Genomic DNA, 18,837 nt, shown 5'->3' with positions numbered 1-18,837 from the left:
TCTCTTTGGGACTACTGCTGGGTCACCGCCATGCGGACTCCCTATGTTTCATTATTGTTCTTTTGAGTCTCCTGTTTCAGAAGCATGTTCATTTCACTGCCACAGCATTTCTCTAGTTGCCACCTATAATTTTATATTCTACCACCTTTAAGGAGCATTAACCTAAAAACATATCTTACGATTTTTTTAAACTAGCATGAACCAAAATCCTGAGATGTTAACTTTCCAAAATATTTAATGAAGATGAAAAGGCTATTTACTTATCCCCAAAGGAGTAGCTATTGTTAAAATCATATTTAGAGTCTCATACTTAAAAGTCTTAAGGTTTTTCCTTCATGTTAAGACTTTTTAAATTGAGTTTTAATTCAACTTGACGAACACAAAATGTAACTGTAGCTAAACAGACAACTATATTAACTTAAAAAAAAAAAAAGAACATTCTCATGTCAATGTGAAAAGTAGTAAAATTTGACTGAGAAATGATGAAAACCTACCAGCTCATGTGACTAAGAGGAAAAAAGAAATCAGTGAGAAAACTGCCGACTGCCCAAAACTTTAAGCAATATTCAGTATAATTAAAGTTTAAATTAGAATTACTTAAAAATAAATGTTTGCCAGATGTCTATGTGCCAAAGGCTGCTCTCGCATTGTATATATAAGCTTGCATTATGAATTTAAAATTAAAATAATTTCAATAGCCTTTACCTGATTTATTAGAAAGGTAAGGATAGCTTATGCAGCAGTAGAGATCACTCATTGGCTCTGGTAGGAATCAGTGATGGGGCTCAAATCTGGTAAATTCTCTCATCTGAAAAGGAAGATTATAATTGTATATACCTCATTCAGTTGCTCAGGAGAATTAAATTAGGTATTTCACAAACTGTGCTTAGCATGGTACCCAGTACATAGTAATCACTTAGTGTTAACTACTATTAGAAGCAGTAAGTAGTAACTTATTAGTATTATCATTTTAATCTAGAATCTGCAGGGCTAAAATGCCCTCTCCAGCTGCTAGTGGTTTTCTGAATAGTACTGTATAATTCTCCACTAATTCAGGCCCTCCCACCCTATTGGGGCTAGACTTACAGAATCCACCAAGAGTTCTTTACTATATTTCATATTATATCTAATATAAAATCTAATATAAAAATATTTTCTATGTCTCAAAATTAAAAAATAAAAATAATAAGGGCTAAGAATGTAGCTCAGTGACAGAGAGATTGCCTAGCATGGACAGGCCCTGGTTCAATTCTCATTACTGCAAAAAACTAAAAATATTCTCTATAGAGTCTTTTTTTTAAATATTTACTTATTTACTTCAGTTTTAAGTGGACACAATATCTTCATTTTATTTTTATGTGGTGCTGAGGATTGAACCCAGTGCCACACATACTAGGCGAGTGCTCTTCCTCTGAGCCACAACCACAGCCCCTCTATAGTCTTTACATACTAATAATTTTGTGATGGGAAATACTAGCAGAATGAGCAGGGTTTGATTTGGTTAAACATGTATTAGCTCTAGTCAATAATCCTTTACAACAAATGTTTTCTGAGTTCTACCATTGTCATAGTCACTATTGTTGCAGAAACCCCACAAGAGGGACAAGAAAGAAGAAAAACTAAGTTGTAGCTATACTCTTCAAAGTTCTTTTGTTCTAAGAATCTGAAACGAATGACCTCTTTGTTACTAAATTCCACATACACTTTTCCATCTCTGGCTTATGTGACCTCTCTACAGCATGACACTGTTGGCCACTTTCTCTTTCTTGAAAAATCTCTCCTTCCTGGCTGCTCAGTCAGTGGCTTCCTTTCTCTGGGCCCCACACTTATAGGCCAATGTTCCCCAAGGTTCTTTTGATCTCATCTTAAAGGGGTGCAAGAAAAAATGCCTACAGGGGCCACAGGAGTGGGCCAGGAGCAGCCTTTACAGAAGTTTGTTCATCCAAAGGCACTGACTCAAGCCAGTTCCAACAAGTTGTTGCAATTAAAAAAAAAAAAAAAATTTAGACTAGTGTTTTCAGATCTTCCAAATTTTCAAGATTAAAAACTTAAAACTTTTCCATAAAATCTTCCAATATTTTCATGTCAGTAGCTCACTGAAACTTGTAAGCATACAAGAGGGATAATAGTTACCCAGCAATTTTATAAATCCACTTCCTCATCAATGAAATTGTAGTAATTAAGTCACACATAAACATAAAAAGTCTAAATCAAAGAAAACATCCCTACAGGCTTTTATTATCATTTTACTCCATATCTACCAAGACTAGAGGTTACTACCCAGGTTTCCATCCAAATGTACAAAACTGTCCAAGTGCATTTTCCTTTCCTTAAGAACCAGTGACCACACCAATCTACTTCTGATCTCCTTTTACCTTTTCAGCATCTATGAAGGTGATGCCCACATTCACATGTGGCCAACCTCTGGAACCCACTTACCTTCTGCACCTGCCTCTGCCACCTCCTCTCCATTTTTCTGCCACCTTAATTCCGGCCAGCTTCATTCTTTTCTCAGTAGCTGCCTCATTGTTCTAATTCCAATCATGCTCTCCTCTATGCCACTCTTTATACAACCTGAGTCCTCTAAATTGTTAACCACTTCTTTGGTCAAAGGCCTTTGGGGTAAGCTTACAAATTTATAAGAAATCTGAACTTCTTTGTGTAACATACAAACTCCTGAAGTCCTGGCCAGGCTGACCCCTCCTCTCACCGTTTACTCCCCTACTCCCCCTACTCCAGGGCCACACAGAACCACAATTTGCAACACAGAATGCTCCTTTGTCCCTAGGCATTTATTCAAACCAGTAGGTCCTACCTCCTTGAATACCTAACTCCTCCCATTCCCTTAGAAAAGAAATCTCTGCAAAGCCCTCACTTTAAGGCCTGCCCCCAGGCCAGAGGAGAAAAATAGGTTTCCTCAATACTGGCTTAGTTTTCTTCCTGAGCAGACTAAAAACTCCTCAAGGGCAGAGCTACCACAAAGAAGCTAATCTGGTAGATGAATGAACCAGCAGTGACTTCACCAATTCCTGTCATCTCTTCAGGCAACACTCTTTAAAGTGAGCCCACCAAGGCCCCAAACAGTACTCAGGCCTTCAAGGCCATGCAGGTCACTTCAAATCTTCCAGGAGGCCAAGAGTCAAACAAACCTACCTCCACCTTTGCCAGTGGGTACATTTCTCACTCCTTTACATTTGCAAACTAGAGAGAATTGGGTAGCAGAGGCTAGGCTAACTGCAAGCTGCTGGAACTGTCCATTTGTATACTGCACAATTTTTTACTGGCACAAGAATATGTACTTGGCCCAAGAAATTAACTACAATATTCTTTCTGTAGTCAAATACTTATTAGTATTATTAACATATATTGAGTCAAAACTCATTAAAAATTCACACAAGAATATAAAAAAATCTTTAGAGGAAAATATTACATGAAATTTATCCACTAGGAACTATTTTAAAGGACTGATGTGTAAATCCTCATTTTTTACAGCAACCCTATGAAGTAAACACTCTATTGCCCCCTTTCGTGGATGAAGAAACTGAGATAGTAATTTTAATTACCCAATTTCACACAGCTAGGATTCAAGACCAATGTGACTCTAGAGTCCAATCTTCTAACCAACACAAAATCTCACAATTACTGTTACGTTTAACAGCCTATGCTTATGTGGATGTCATATACATGCATATACTCAAAAGAAAGAAAACACACTTAAAATGTTAAGTGTTAAGATGGGCTGTGGATGTAGCTCAGTGGTAAGAGCACTTGCCCATACATGTCCCTGAGTGTGATCCCAGTACTCAAAAATAATAACAACAATGGTTATCCCCGGAGTGGGATGAATAGTAATTCTCCAAACACAGAATAAGACTGTATTATTTTTAATTACAGAAAATAAGTATACAAATAAAATAAATAGTATTTAGATGGTGCTACTAGAAAGGTAAAGTGGGCTAGGGGGATCAATCTTCTATCAGTAACTATTCTGGGGCCAAGCACATGGCTATTTCACTTACTGCTTAAGTCAAATAAATTTATTTCCATTTCTAGATAAAGAAACCAAAGATTAAGTAACCTGCCAAGTGAAAGACCTGGGATCAGAACCCAAAAGCCCAGTTCAAACATGTCAGACTACAAGATGCCATGATACAATAAAATTTCCCCCAAAACCAATCTTAAAAACAAATCACAAGCTGGGCGGTAGCACACACCTGTAATCCCAGTGACAAGAGGATCAAAAGTTCAAAGCCAACCTCAGCAACTTAGTGAGGCCCCATCTCAAAAATAAAATGGGCTAGGGATATGGCTGGGTGGTTGTGCACTCCTGGGTTCAATCCCTGGTACCAAAACAACAACAACAACAGATCATATTTTTTGAAGGAATAAAAACCAAGTAGTAAGGCTGGGCATATAGCTCAGTTGGTAGAGTGCTTGCCTTGTATGTACAAGGCCCTGGGTTCGATCCCCAGCACCCCCCCCCCCCAAAAAAAAAGTACTCTTATCACCTTAAGTGCAAGGAGGGGGAAAAAAAAGAAACCTAAAATTTTAACTTTTTTTTTTTTTTTTAACCAAGTATCTCAAAAGATCCAGAGCATTGTCTAAAATCAACTTTTATAGTCGGGGCCTCTGCAACAAACTCACACCTGATATAGTGGGAAGGAGACTATTTGCTGTATGTTTTGCCAAACACAACTGTATTAGCATAAGTTAAGTGGACTTCAATGTGACTCCATTACACAGGAGTATCTGTTCTGGAGATAATTCTAGTTTCTAAGACAGCCTCGTCTATTATCCTACCTTTTTACAAGTTACCAGGTATGGGGGTTGGGGAGGTTCATGTCTGGGAATATTGCTCTTTAGCTGTATTCAGATATAAATAGCCTTTTGTTATCTATAACCCCTGGTCCAAACCTGGGTAGTGAGAGCTGCTGGCCCTGGGAGAGCATCTCAGGTAAAAATGAATGGATCAGCAATTTTCTGAAATGACATTTTAAGTTTTGAGTACTCAGAACTTTTAAAATCCATCTAAACTAAAATCTTCATTCTTCTAAAAATAGCAGCAAACATGATTAGCTGGGGAAAAAAACATTTGGGATGGAATAGACAATGCGTTTATAAAATCTGAGGAAAGAAAATTTGATTGCTTCATACTTATAAATTAAACACCAATTTTTAAAACAAAACATTTAACAGTGAAAAGGTATATTCCCTTTGCAATTTAAAGCTAATCCAATATTTGCCCTGAAAGTCTGTATTAGTTTCAAATAAAATGTAACTTTTAAAAATGTCAAACCTACCATTCCTACAGGAATAAAGTAGCCCATGAGGTGATTAGATTAGGGAATTAATATGCATTTGGGACAAGTGGGAAAAAGTACCAAAGTTTTGGTATTTGTACAAACAGTTTTTGAAAGCTTAGGAATATGAGAAAACATCAAATTATGAAGCAACAAGAGAATTTTTTTTTTTTTTTTTTTTTAGAAAGAGTGAGAGAGAGAGGGAGAGAGAGAATTTTTTTTAACATTTGTTTTTTTTTTTTTAGTACTTGGCGGACACAACATCTTTGTTTGTACGTGGTGCTGAGAATCGAACCCGGGCCGCACGCATGCCAGGCGAGCTTGCTACCACTTGAGCCACATCCCCAGCCCCAAGAGAATTTCTTTCAAACTTTAAAAATGTTCTGGGAAAAGGAATTAATTCATAGAAGGATTTTTTCCCCCCACCAGTATGCTTTAAAAATAAAGTCAAACTATAATAAAAGTAATGATTTTTGGTACACATTTATATGAAAATGTCCAAGTTAATAAGAAATTTCAACTGATCAACAGAGTTAAAACAACCATAAAATCTAATTTACATTTTGGTATGAAACCTATACAGTCTTCAATATCAAGACTTTCTTAAGCACAATGCTAAATGGTTGGTTATCTATCATTGTGGAGAATGAGTTTTACTTCAGGCAGACAAAAGGAAAAGACAGACTTGGTTAAGAATCATAAGGAGTCTCAGGTGCCTGACAGAAGTCAGCTCTGAGCAAGTCATGGGTTATATCCATTGCTCTCCAAATTACTCTTTTTACTGTTGGTAGGGTTTGAGTGGTCAGAACGTGGAATACCTCTGCTAGCAACCTCCAACCTGCTGCCAAGCAGGACACACACAAAAACCACACTGCCCCAAGCTCACCAAAAAAAAAAAAAAAGTGGGGGGAGGGGGCGGGGGTGTGGGGGGTGGACAAACAGAAAGGAAAAATAACGTTTCCAAACGTGCCCACACTGGGGGTTGGGGAGGAGGGTGTCAGGAACCATTAACATTTCAACATCAACTCTAAAGAACATCCAGAAGGAGGTTAAGAGTAGCCACAGGAAACTTCCTATCCCTGAAAAGTGGGAAATCTAGAATTGGAAACTTCAGTTTACTACATTCAAAAAACAAAAATAAAAACCTCTCAGAAACTCACGACGCCAAAACAGAACTAAATTGAATCCGTTTAAACAGAAAAAATAATAATAATAATAATAATAATAATAATAACAACTCCAGAAGGCTCTTCCACAGACCCTTCTAAGATGTGGTAGTAACAAGTTTCCTTAAAACTTCCATTTCTCTGATTCCAGAGTGCCATATAAGAATAGTGCATAAATTAATCAGTTATCAGAATAAATAAACTACTGATCTTAAACTGTAGGAAGACCTTGTTTCAGGAGCTGCCCTGCCCACCTCCCCCTCCTCCTCGCAGTCTTGAAAGCTTCCAAGCGTCCTGAGAACCAGGGACCCTTGGTTCCATTCCGGGCTTGGTTTACCGGACAGTGACCAAATAGGAGGGCTGCTCCTGCATCTGGGGGCTGCTCCAGAAATCCTGCCTGGTCCTGCCCCTCTCGCTGCCTGTCTCGCTGCTCCCCATATTTCCCTCTGCCGGAGCTGACCAGAAAAGGGGATTTTGGACCCAAAGGAGTCCGAGAAGGAAAAGGGTGGTAAACCTGATAATAAACCCAGTTCGGGGGGTAAGGGCTAAATACGGAGATGGGCAGAGACTGTCCAGAAGAAACACCACCTGAATCTCCCTCCCTTCCCACCCCTAAAAAACACGGTCACTAACTAATAACGCTAAGAAAAATCCCTTGAAAACTTTTCCAAACCGGAAGAGAAGGCCTTTCCCCCAGCCTAAGGGCTCTTGGGGAACAGGCTGGAGTTTGCAGCCCGACGGGGCTCGCTGGGAGTGGGGTGGGGCGCGGGCCAGGGGTGCAGGGGCGGAGTACCTTCAATGGACAGGAACTGGCAAAGAGTTTCAAAATAGCCGAGTGCTCTCCCCACGCCCCCGGGGGTCCCGGGCGGTAGGTCCAGGGCTCCCCGAAGAGAGGGCAGACCCCAATTCGGGCCTAAAAGGAAACTTTCCGGGCCGCGGCTGCACCTGACTTCTCACCGCCCCTCCACCCCACCCCACGCCCGCCAGGCCGCCCGCCCCGCCCCGGCCTGCCGCCCGGAGCGCGAAGGAGGGGGATAAATAAATTCAACTGTTACCGGAATCCGGGGGGCGTCTGTGAGACACCCAGGGGGAAGGGGGGCCGGCGCCCATTCTCCACTCCTAGGCCTTGACGCCCCTGACGCCCCTGTCCCGTCAGTCCGGGCCTGCCGCCCCGCGGGAGAGCCCCGGGGCCGGCGCCGGATTTCGCCCGGCAGCGCCGCCGTCCCGCCTGGAGGCCCCGGGGGACCCGAGGGGGCGCGTGCAGGCCCGGGGTGCGGGGGCAGGGCGCGGCCGCCGCGGGGCCCGCCGGCCCGAGGCCTACCCGGCTCCCCCCCCCTTACGCCGCACACCCCCACCCCGGCCCGCACCGGCCTCGCCACCCGGCCGGCTCCCGCCCCGGCCAGACCCCCGCCCGCCCGTCCGCCAGCCTTCGGTCGCCGCCGGCGGGCGCCCCCGAGGCCCGTAGGCCCCCGGCCCCCGCCACCCCAGCGCCGGCCCCACTCACCCTTTCATTCTCCGCCCCGGGCCTGGCGTGGGCCGGCAAATCCCCGGCCTCACGTAAGCGCGCTCGCCGCCCGCCCTGCCTGCGCGGCCCAGCCCGCCGCCCTACGGGAGCCCGGGGATGTGGGCCGGGCCTGGGGCCTCCTCTGCTTACCTTTCAGCTGCTTTTTTTTTTTTTTTTTTTTTTTTTTTTTTTTTTTTTTCTTCCTCCTTCCCCCCTTTTCCCTCGGCTGGGCTGACAGATCAGAGTGAGAGGCGCTGGCAATGGACTAGGAAGCTCGGCTGCCGCTGCTACTGCTCCCCCCTGGGCTTCAGTGAGAGCCTTTCCCTGTCAAGCAAGAGGGGTGAGGATCATATTTTTATTTTGGAAAGTAAAAAGTGCTCCCAGGGTCGGTGATTATTAAGGGGAAATCCCTGAATATACTCTCCAGCCAAGAAGGCAGGGCTGCCGGGGCTGCACAAGAAGAGGCAGCAGCCTCCTACAGCACCACTACAGGCACTGCGAGGACATAACACCAGAGAGTGGCTCCTCTGCCCTCCGAAACGACAACTTTCCTACCATCTTGGAGGCAGAGCAAAGGGGGGCCAGGGGGAAAAGTGCACTCGCTCCCCGATAAAGTACACATTTCTACTTCTCACCTCTGGAAAAAAGTCCACACCGGCCTTCGACACCAGCGCCTGGGGGAGAAAGCAGGGAAGAAACTGAGGGTTCATGAGAAACGTGTGCATTTGCTCCAGGGGGGGAAATGTTTCTGCATCTTCTGATGGGAAGAAATCTTTACAAGACATAGGTTTTCCGGTGATTATTGTTTTCTCTTTTCTATCTTAATTTTTTTCCATGTTAGTGAAAGTCGTATTTTTTTTTTAAGTCAGTAATGATTTTTGTCCATTACAGGTTTAAGTTCTGTGTCTGGTGGACAGTTTATAAATCTGTACTTCAAGAGACTTCATAGTTATTTTGTCTATTTATTTTTGTTACTCTCTATATAAATGTTTGTGTTTTCATATGTATACATACACATATGTCTGTGTTACGTATTCTAAACTGAGATTGCTGTAAAACAATTGTAAAGAGATGTCTTTTGTCTCCTCCTTGCAAAGCAATGTAAATAAAACCTATTGACTGTCCAGAAAGGCATAATACAGCTATTTATTTTTCACAGTGCAAATAAAAGCAGACATCACTGGAGGTTTAAATCTAACCCCAGTGTATAACTGACCATGTTTCTGGAAATAATCCTAATTCTGTTGTGGTCTGCCTATGAAGGAAGAATACTGTAAACCTGGAAATAGATTTTTAAACTCAGCTTTAGGTTTCTTAAGGAAAATTATTAAGAATGATAGGTGGTCATTTCGTTTTTATCTATCTAGAGTCCTTAAAGTTTAGGTCTTTGTATTACATGTGTTGCTGTCTGCATCCTGTATCACAGAATTGAGAAATCTGTTTATTTTTGTTAAAGTTGAAATGTTAGTTCAGAACTTTCACTGTGTTGCCGGTCTGTATGAATGAGTTTTCATATATTACAACGAAAAAAATGTCATGAAGTTTTTTTTGTTTTTGTTTTGTTTTTTTTTTTTTTAATGAACAAAGCATGATAGGTAAATAGGATCAAAAATAAACAATATTGAGGTAGTGCAAAAGTGATAGAAGGGCATTGCCTATTTGCATCAGTACCAAGAGAACTCTTACTGGAGAAGAATGAATTATACAGACTTTTTCCATTTTTGTGAAGAGAGAGAAGAATGGTAGAAAATGACCAGACTGTCTTTATGTTCTACAGGGAATGAGGAATGGAGTTTTGTACTAAAAGATATTTTTTCTAACACATGTTGGCTAACCTCATGGGAATGAATTTGTAGTTTTAGTGCCTTGGATCAGTAGTAAGTAACTTATGACTCCACATAAAAATGTCTATTTTTTGAGCTTCCGAATTCAGAAATTGTTATAACTTTAAGGTGAGTTTGGTTAATGCACATATCAGGTATTCACTCTGCCTTGCTGAACACCATCTTTATCATCTAAATTTGAATATAATACCTAAATATTCCGAATTATTTTGGGGGTTTTTGCCTCTCTTTAATAGGGAAAAAAAAAAGTAAAATTAACTGGTTTATTTATTTATTTAGTTGTTTATTGTACTGGGGATTGAAACCAGGGTGCTTTACCACTGAGCCACATCCCCAGCCCTTTTTATTTTTTATTTTGAGATAGGGCCTTGCTAAATTGCTGAGACTGGTTTGGAACTTTGCGTCCTCCTGCCTCTGCCTCCAGAGCCACTGCCAACTTAACTGGTTCTTAACATCTTTGAAGCCTCAGTTGTGAACTTTGCTTTACTTATTTGTTTTTAACATTTGGAGATAAACAGTGGTCATTGCAAGGAAACTATTTCCCTTTACTTAGACCTCTAGTGAACTTGAAAACCATGTTTGCTAAAAGTTTGTTTTTCCTTATATCTGATGTAACTTTATAGATGATGTTTTCAGTGTTTCAAGAAATTCAGATGTATTTGTTTGCCTTAAGCTGGCTGTATCTTTTTATGCAATCCCTTTTGTCACCCAAGAGACATGTGCTTGCATGATGTCTATCAGGCTAATACTGTACTTGTATAATCACAGGATTTCAGTGCTTTCTCTTTATAAAGGTTGACTTGTACATGGTATAAACTATTTATTCATCATCCTAGCCAACTAGTCAAAATTTGGGGGATTGCTGCTCAACTAAGAAGAATCCCACTGAATTTGCAATATTGGTGAATTTGGTCACTTGTTAATTCATTTCAGGCACCCTCAATTCTTAGAAGCAAAAGTGCTTAAAAAAAATGCTGTCATAATTTAGGAGCACTTTTATTTCCTCCAGCAAAATTCTCACTACTCAAATTTGGCTAACTTTTAAAGGGGTCTTGCTCTGTTGCCAACCCCTGGGCTCAAGTGATCCTCGCACTTCAACCTCCTTAGTAGCTTGAATTAGTCAAATACCTGCCTGTCACCACCCTGCTGACTCACATTGGTAACTTTGCTAGATACTTTTTTTAAAAGTAGTTTTAATTGTAGATGGACACGATACCTTAATTTTATTTATTTATTTTTATGTGGTGCTGAGGATCAAGCTCTGTGTTAGGTGAGTGCTGTACTTCAACTGAGCTACAATTCCAACCCTGCTAGATACCTTTATGTATGTATTCTCATTTAATTCCCACAGGAGCTCCAAAAAGTTTTATGCTGTTTTTTTCCTTTTATTTTTTTAAGACAGGATAGTTGTCTAATTTGTCAGAGTGTGAAATTTCTTGGCTCAATAAAATTCTAGGTTCTGCCCTGTAGTTTCCAAGGTGCCTACTAAAATGCCATGGGTCTAGAAATCCTAGGTTCCTGACCACTGTGCTTTGCCAAAAACAATTTTAGTCACCTGCTACTGGAGCCCTCTTTCATTCATTAGTTAACTAGTAGCTTATTTCACCTTTCTGAAGTATAGTGCCTAAATCTATCAGTTGTTTTGAAGAATGCTAAAAGGTTAATATTTGTCAGTGAAATGCACTGTGAGCCAGGTACAGTAGCATACACCACACCTATATTCCCAGCAACTCCGGAGGCTGAGGCAGGGCAAGTTCTAAGCCAGCATGGGCAATTTAGCAAGATCCTGTCTTAAAATTTAAATAATAATAGTAAATGAACTGGGGATGTATGTAGCTCAGTGGTAAAGCACTCCTGGGTTCAATACCTATTGTCAAAAAGAAATGCATTGTTATTAAGAAAAAATTTCTTACAGATCCTGAAAATGAGCAGTGTTAGTTGGTGTAAAGCACTAGCTAATTTATTCTATCATGCCTTGATTTTATAAGTAGCTGTTTGGTCTTTAGTTGAAATAGGACTACACTTGCCTTAATTTTTGTTTTTATTTTTATTTTTATTTTTTTTTAAGAGAGAATTTTTTAATATTTATTTTTTATTAGTTCTCAGCGGACACAACATCTTTGTTTGTATGTGGTGCTGAGGATCGAACCCGGGCTGCACGCATGCCAGGCGAGCGCTCTACCGCTTGAGCCACATCCCCAGCCCCAATTTTTTTTTTTTTTTTTAATATATATTTTTTTTTAGGTGTAGATGGACACAACACAATGCCTTTATTTTTATGTGGTGCTGAGGACCGAACCCAGGTTCCGCCTATGCTAGGCAAGCACTCTACCACTGAGCCATGGTCCCAGCCCCAGTTTTTGTTTTTAAACTGGATATTGAACCCAGGTGTGCTCTACCACGCTAGCCATTTTTATTTTTGAGACAACGTTTTGTTAAATTGCTGAGTCTGGCCTGGAACTTGCCATCCTCCTGCCCCAACCTTCCCAGTTGCTGAGATTAGCTAGTACAGGTGTGGGCTGTCTTACCTTAATATTTTTACTATCAGAATCTAATCAATCTACCTTCTATATTAATGATTTTAATTTTATAAAAATTGACCACCATATTATGGCTGTTACAGTGAAGTTATTAAGAAAAATACCACCTATATCCTTAAAAGGTGTCATTCATAGATTGTGAGGATTTAAAGCAAAAGATGTATGCACATTTAATATAGTAGAATTTGTCTTTACACAATAAAGCCATGATTTTGTTGGCAAATGTTTGCTGACAATCACATGGGTTTTTTTTTTTTTTTTTTTTTTTTTTCAAATGGGCTTAAAAAAAAAAAAAATACACACACAACTGATGACATGGTTAGGTAAATTTGGTGGGTTTTTTTGGAGGGTAGTTGTGATGATAAGAATCTTCCCTAATGTTAAAGGTGTTTTTTTCCAACACAGGCAGACTTTAAAATAATACCAAGAATTCCTGGCATGTAAAATTCCAAGGATCTGGGTGTGGTGGCTACTGGGGAAGTTGAGGGTCCCTTGAGCCCAGAAGTTCAAGGATGTAGTGTGCTATACCAAAGCCAATTGGGTGTCCTTACTAGGTTCAGCATCAATATGGTAACCTGCTAGGAACAGGGACACCAGTAGGTTTGCATGTGCTGGGCACTAGTGGGCTTATGCCTGTGAGTAGCCACTGCACTCCAGTCTGGGCAACATGGCAATACCCCAGAAGTAAGGAGGTAGTAGTGGAATGTGTACATGGCCTAAAAATTTGCAATGCCACACTATTATTGTGGCCATACACAATTTTTTTTTAAAGCATTTCTGTTTTGGAAACATTTCTTGGTAATGTTTCCATCTAAAACAAAGATATTTTTGTTTTATTGTGGTTATTATAACATGAAAGAAAGTATTCCTGAGATAAGTTATGTATTTGGCAGACATTTAGATCATAGCTTTAGATTATTTGAGAATGAAATTTCTGTAGTAACAATTCAACTATAATTAAAATGTGCATGAACATTATTCAGGTAGTCTCTTAAGGTATACCACCAAACTCAGGACAAATAAGACCTAGAAACTATCATATGATTATATGTCAAAAGCCAAGAAAGCTGGGGAAGAGTGTTAGGGAGGTTGTTTGTTTTAAAACTTTACAAAGTTAAGAATATATCTTCTTGGCCTCTGATGGCAGTGCTTATCAAGCTATAGCAAAGAACGTGACACTGTAGCTTAGGCTATAGGCACTCTTTGGCCATTATACTGACTCCTTGATATTAGAAAAAGGAAAATAACTCCAACAGAAGTCCTGTTTTAAGTATTGGGTGGTAAAAAGAAATACCCCCAAAGAACAATTAAAAGATTGGATTTGGATAGAATTACAAGTGACAGTCAACATTTTCTATAATTTGTAATGAAAAAAGCTGTTCCCAAAGTGGTGATTAAACATTGTAATAAGGAGAGAAATCCATAGAGACTTCAGGATAATAGGCAGAGGTTAGCACAAAGGTGACAATGTTCATTTCTACTGCATTCTTAGTTAAGTAAGCTTTTGTGGACCCTCTGGGAACATAACCACTATTTCCATGGGAAAATAAATTCCAGGTTCCAAACAACTAATTTACAGTGATTTTCTGGATCACAGCCCACTAATAAGTTTGAACTTCCTGTGCTGTAACATCTTTCCCATGTCCTTAAAGACAACCAGAACTCACTAGTAAGAATGGGGAAGTAAGTTATTCCTCATTACAATAAAATAAGGAGTAAATATCAACATAGTCCAAATAGCTTGATTTAAACCCAAGGAAGATAATCAAAGACATTAAGTTTTTAAAGGCAGTGGTAGCAATTGAAAATCTTACTGTTTACTTTTGTATACATTGGAATTTCTGGGTTTTGCATAACTGGGTGCCGTATAACATTGGTATTTGCATTTTGTTTAAAATATATATAATCTTAGTTGCTGATGGACCTTTATTTTATTTATATATGGTGTTAAGAATCAAACCCAGTGACTCACACATGCCAGGCAGGCACTCTACCACTGAGCCACAACCCCAACCCCTGTTTCATTCTTAAAACCAGAAAGAGAAAAAAATGTAGTGATGACAGCAGATAAGATTCCACTAGAAACTACTCAACCTAGCTGGGTGTGGTAGCACATACCTATAATCCCAGCAGCACAGGAGGCTGAGGCAGGAAGATCATGGGTTCAAAGCCAGCCTCAGCAAATTAGGGAGCCTGTAAGCAACAGTCTCTCAAAATTAAAAAAAAAAAAAAGACACTGAGCCACATGCCCAGCCCTATTTTGTATTTTATTTAGAAACAGGGTCTCACTGAATTGCTTAGTGCCTTGCTTTTGCTGAGGCTGGCTATGAAGAGATTCTCCAGTCTCAGCCTCCCGAGCCACTGAGATTACAGGCGTGCACCACCCTGCCCAGCTTTCAAAATAAAATTTTAAAGGGGAAAGGGAGCTGAATGTGGCTCAGTGATTAAGCTCCCCTGGGCTCTATCCCTGGTACCAAAAAAAAGAAAAGAAACTACTCAACCTGATCCCTCTATTAGGTGGTGTTCTTTTTGCCTCATACAGGAAGCCATGGCCACTTTTGTTTTGATGCTTCTTTTCTTGTTTTGATGTTCTCTGTTCTTAGCTCTGCCAACTCAAATTCCATTCTGCTTTGATACTTTGCTTAAAACCTTGTCCCTGAAGCCTTCTGATGCCAACCCAAGTGTACAGTGACCTTATTCTTACTTTAATGTCCTACATTGTTTTCCAGATTTTTTTTTTTTTTTTTTTTTTTTTTTTTTTTTTTGGTTTGTTTTTGTTTCTGTTTTCCACATAGGTAAGGGGCTTTGGTGGTTAAGAGCTTAATCTCTGAGGTCAAGGTCATCAAGTTAGAAATATAGCTCCAGCATTTTTGTGCTGTGTGACTCTTTGTAAGCTTCTTAACCTCTCACTTTCCTGATTGGTAAAAATGGAGATAATAATACTACCTACCTCATTGGGGTGTTCTGAGGACTAGATGGTGTAATGGATATAAGGCTCTAGGCAGGGTCTCCAGCACACAGCAAGTACTAAGGGAAGAGCAGCTGCTCTTTTTGGTTGTTTGCCAGCAAACACCTACAGTTAGTACTGCTCAAGGTCAGGAGGTAACCTTTTGTTTTTGTTTTGTTTTGTTTTTAAACATTACCTAGACAGTGGACTTACCATGGTCATAAGCCAAATTCAACAGAAGGAAAGATGAAGGGAGATAACTAAGATTCTAGCATACCAAATATATGCATTGAAACAGAAACTGTTTACTGATTTTTTTCCATATATTTTTCAAATACCCAGATAATTTATAGTCTACAACAAAAAATTTAAGTTTAGCTGTGATTTTGGTGCCCTTCAAAGTCTGAAAATATAAGGGGTACAGGAAGTACATACAGAATACACAAAAGAAGAATATTATGACCACTTAACTCCTTTCATTAACCATTCTATACAGAGAAATGCATTTAAATTTCAATATCCTAAGTATTGAAAATGAAAGACATTGACAATAAGGCATAAAAGAATTATTAAATTTTTTTTTAAAAGTGGTACCACAAAGGGAACAGTAAAAGTTTTATACTTGTCTAATATTTTCAGTTGTGTTATAGGGCAGCTATTCATTTATTGTTTTAAAATGCACATTCAGTATTAGTGTAGGGGTAGATCAGAAACCATGTGAATCCCAGGGCTAATATTTACTTGAAAACTGGGGCAGGCTCCCTGGCCTCTCAAACCTCAGTGCCCTCATTCTTAACACAGACTGTTTGAATAAGGTGATTTTAGGACCCTATATGATATACTAGATCATTCATAACAGCTACTCCATAACTGTCAATTTCTATTTATTTTCTCTCCACTGAATTCATAGAAAGTAGATCAAAGTAGATTTTGAAAACTGAGAAAAGTCTGGTAGCTAACTGTAAAATCAAAAAATTTTTTTAAGTACTTGAAATTGAACTCCTGGAGTGCTCTACCAATGAACTACATCATCCCCAGCCCTTTTTATTTTTTATTTTGAGACTGAGTCTCAGTTAATTGCTGAGTCTGGCCTTAAACTTGTGATCCTTCAGCCTCAGCCTCCTAAGTAATGGGATTGTAGGCATCCACTGCCTCACCTGGGTCTTGGATCAGTTTCTAAAGTTTTAAAAGGAATTATATAGTTAATTGGAGTCCTATTACATATTTACTACTTGTGTGATTTTTCCTTTTGATTAAAGTTAATGCTCTTCAGTAAATTAAAGTTTAGTTTTTAAGAATAATTTTAAATATGATTGAGGGCTGGGGAAGTAGTTCAGGTACTTGCCTAGCATGCATGAAGTCCAGGCTCTGAGTGTTTCCCAGCACTTAAAAAAATAGAAATTAAAAATATATGGATATATGTAATTGAACTTTTATTTTCACATAAGAACAGACTCAGTCAACATAAAACTACAAGCATTTGTTCATTCTTCCAGGTACCAGACACTGCTAGGCATTTCCCTAGCACCTGGCTGTAACCAACCAACCAAACAAACAAACAAACCGGGTTCTTATTCAGGGGTACTAGGTAATACTGTGGCAAGAGATCTTACCTTAATTCTGCCATAGATGTTTGAAAATGTGGGAATTTAAAGCATCAATTTAGCAGATTATGAAGAAGAATGATAGCCAGCTCAGTGGTGAATGCCTGTAATCCTAACAACTCTGGAGGCTGAGTTAGGAGGATCACGAGTTCAAAGCCAGCCTCAACAAGTTAGCAAGGCACTTAGCAACTCAGCAAGACCCTGTCTCTAAATAAAAATATAAAAAAGGGCTGGGGATATGACTCAGTGGTTAAGCACCCTTGGATTCAATACCTGGTATAAAAAAAAAAAAAAAAAAAAAAAGATAAAATTTGGGAGAGTTGGATATAGTGGTGCATCACTGTAATTCCAACCACTCTGGAGGTTGAGGCAGAAAGATCAAAAGTTTGAAGCCATCCTGGGCAACTTAGACCCTATCTTAACATAAAAAAAGGCTGGGTTTGTAGCTTGGTGATAGAGTGCCCTGGGTTCAATCTCTTGTACTACATACACATACCTCCATAAGAAAGAAAAAGAGAATGATAGAAAATATCCAAAGTCATTGTAATTGAAGTGTTAACACAGAATATGTGCCTATATATGAGGTGGAACCCAGGGATGCTTTATCACTGAGCCATATGCCCAGTCCTTTTTATTTTTTATTTTCAGACAACCCTTGAACTTGTGACCCTCCTTCCTCAGTTTCTTGAGTTGCTGGCATAAAAAATGTGCACCATCAGGCCCAGGTATATTTTCATTCAGGGTTGGGTCAAAAAGTTGAAAAGCTGCTTCTACATAAGGATGAAATTTGTAGCAGCTTCAGTATTTAATAGTGAACAACACAGGCAGTCTCTGGTCTCCTTGACTTTACAGTCTAGGAAATTGGCCTGGTGTAAGTCTAAAGGAATGGTAGAACCTGAGAAGAACTTGAGACCACTGGGTTAAAAATATTGTTTCTTAGCTGGGTGCAATGGTATGTGCCTGTAATTCCAGTGACTGAGGAAGCTAAGACGGGAGGATTGCAAGTTCCAGTCAGCACCAGCAACTTAGGAAGACCCTGTCTCAAAATAATAATAATAATAATAAATAGGGCCGAGGAATGTGGTCAGTGGTAAAGCACCCCTGGGTTAAGTCCTCGTACCAAAATAAAATTTAAATTTTTTCTTCTTTATTTTTTAACAACTACTAGCCAAGCTAAACATGTCTGTGGGAAATTAGCTGGCTAGAATATGTGACCCTGGCTAGGGTAGCTCATCAAAATAAAGCTTGTCTATGCAATTTAGGTCACTCTACCTCAAAGACACAAAGGAGCCAGAGAAGATCTATATAGAACCATTGTGTGGTCGAAAGAATGAAAGAAAATCTGGAAATACTAGGACTTCTGTGCATGAAAAAAGAAACTGAAGGGGGTTGTGATTAAAGTCAGTGAAGGACGTAGACCAACTGAACATTAAATTGTTTACCTATAAGTGAAAGACAACTTTTGAATCTCAAGAGAAGTATTTCTTTTAAAAAGAGTTTTCACATCGCAGAAAAAGCATTCGACAAAGTACAGCATCCCTTTATGTTCAAAACATTAGAAAAACTAGGGATAACAGGAACTTACCTCAAGATTATAAAATCTATATATGCTAAGCCTCAGGCAAATTCTGACCATATAGAAGTTTATTTTTTAAATTGTCAAAGATGGAATTTGTTTCAAAGGTTAATTTTTTAAAAAAATTTTTATAATATGGGGGGATAGTAGAGGATAAGAAAGGCAGCAGAATACAACAGACACTAGTATGGCAGTATGTAAAAACGTGGATGTGTAACCGATATGATTCTGCAATCTGTATATGGGGTAAAAATGGGAGTTCATAATTCACTTGAATCAAATGTATGAAATATGAGAGCTTTGTAATGTTTTGAACAACTAATAATAAAAAATAAATAAATAAATCTGTAAGGCAA

The 18,837-nt window shown here is 39.4% G+C and overlaps 1 protein-coding gene across 5 annotated transcripts in view; it reads right to left on the bottom strand.

Annotated features, from left to right (window-relative positions):
* Positions 1-8,160, bottom strand: part of Ino80d (INO80 complex subunit D) — a 74,506-nt gene extending 66,346 nt beyond the window's left edge. For 3 of the 5 annotated variants that reach the window (XM_076866743.2, XM_076866742.2, XM_076866739.2), the window contains exons 1-2: positions 7,971-8,127; positions 706-808 (exon numbers count right to left, since the gene is read on the bottom strand). The gene's annotated coding sequence lies outside the window, so the exon portion shown is untranslated. Of the gene's footprint in view, positions 1-705; positions 809-7,521; positions 7,795-7,970 lie in introns of those variants that run through there. The other 2 variants (XM_076866740.2, XM_076866741.2) reach the window with 2 other exon arrangements.
* Positions 8,161-18,837: the final 10,677 nt, after the last annotated feature.

The sequence above is a fragment of the Callospermophilus lateralis genome, chromosome 9 (genome assembly GCF_048772815.1).
Source record: "Callospermophilus lateralis isolate mCalLat2 chromosome 9, mCalLat2.hap1, whole genome shotgun sequence".
Classification (NCBI taxonomy): Eukaryota; Metazoa; Chordata; class Mammalia; order Rodentia; family Sciuridae; genus Callospermophilus; species Callospermophilus lateralis.
The sequence above is the reverse complement of the archived record's forward strand: the minus strand, read 5'-3'. Positions and strand labels throughout refer to the sequence as shown.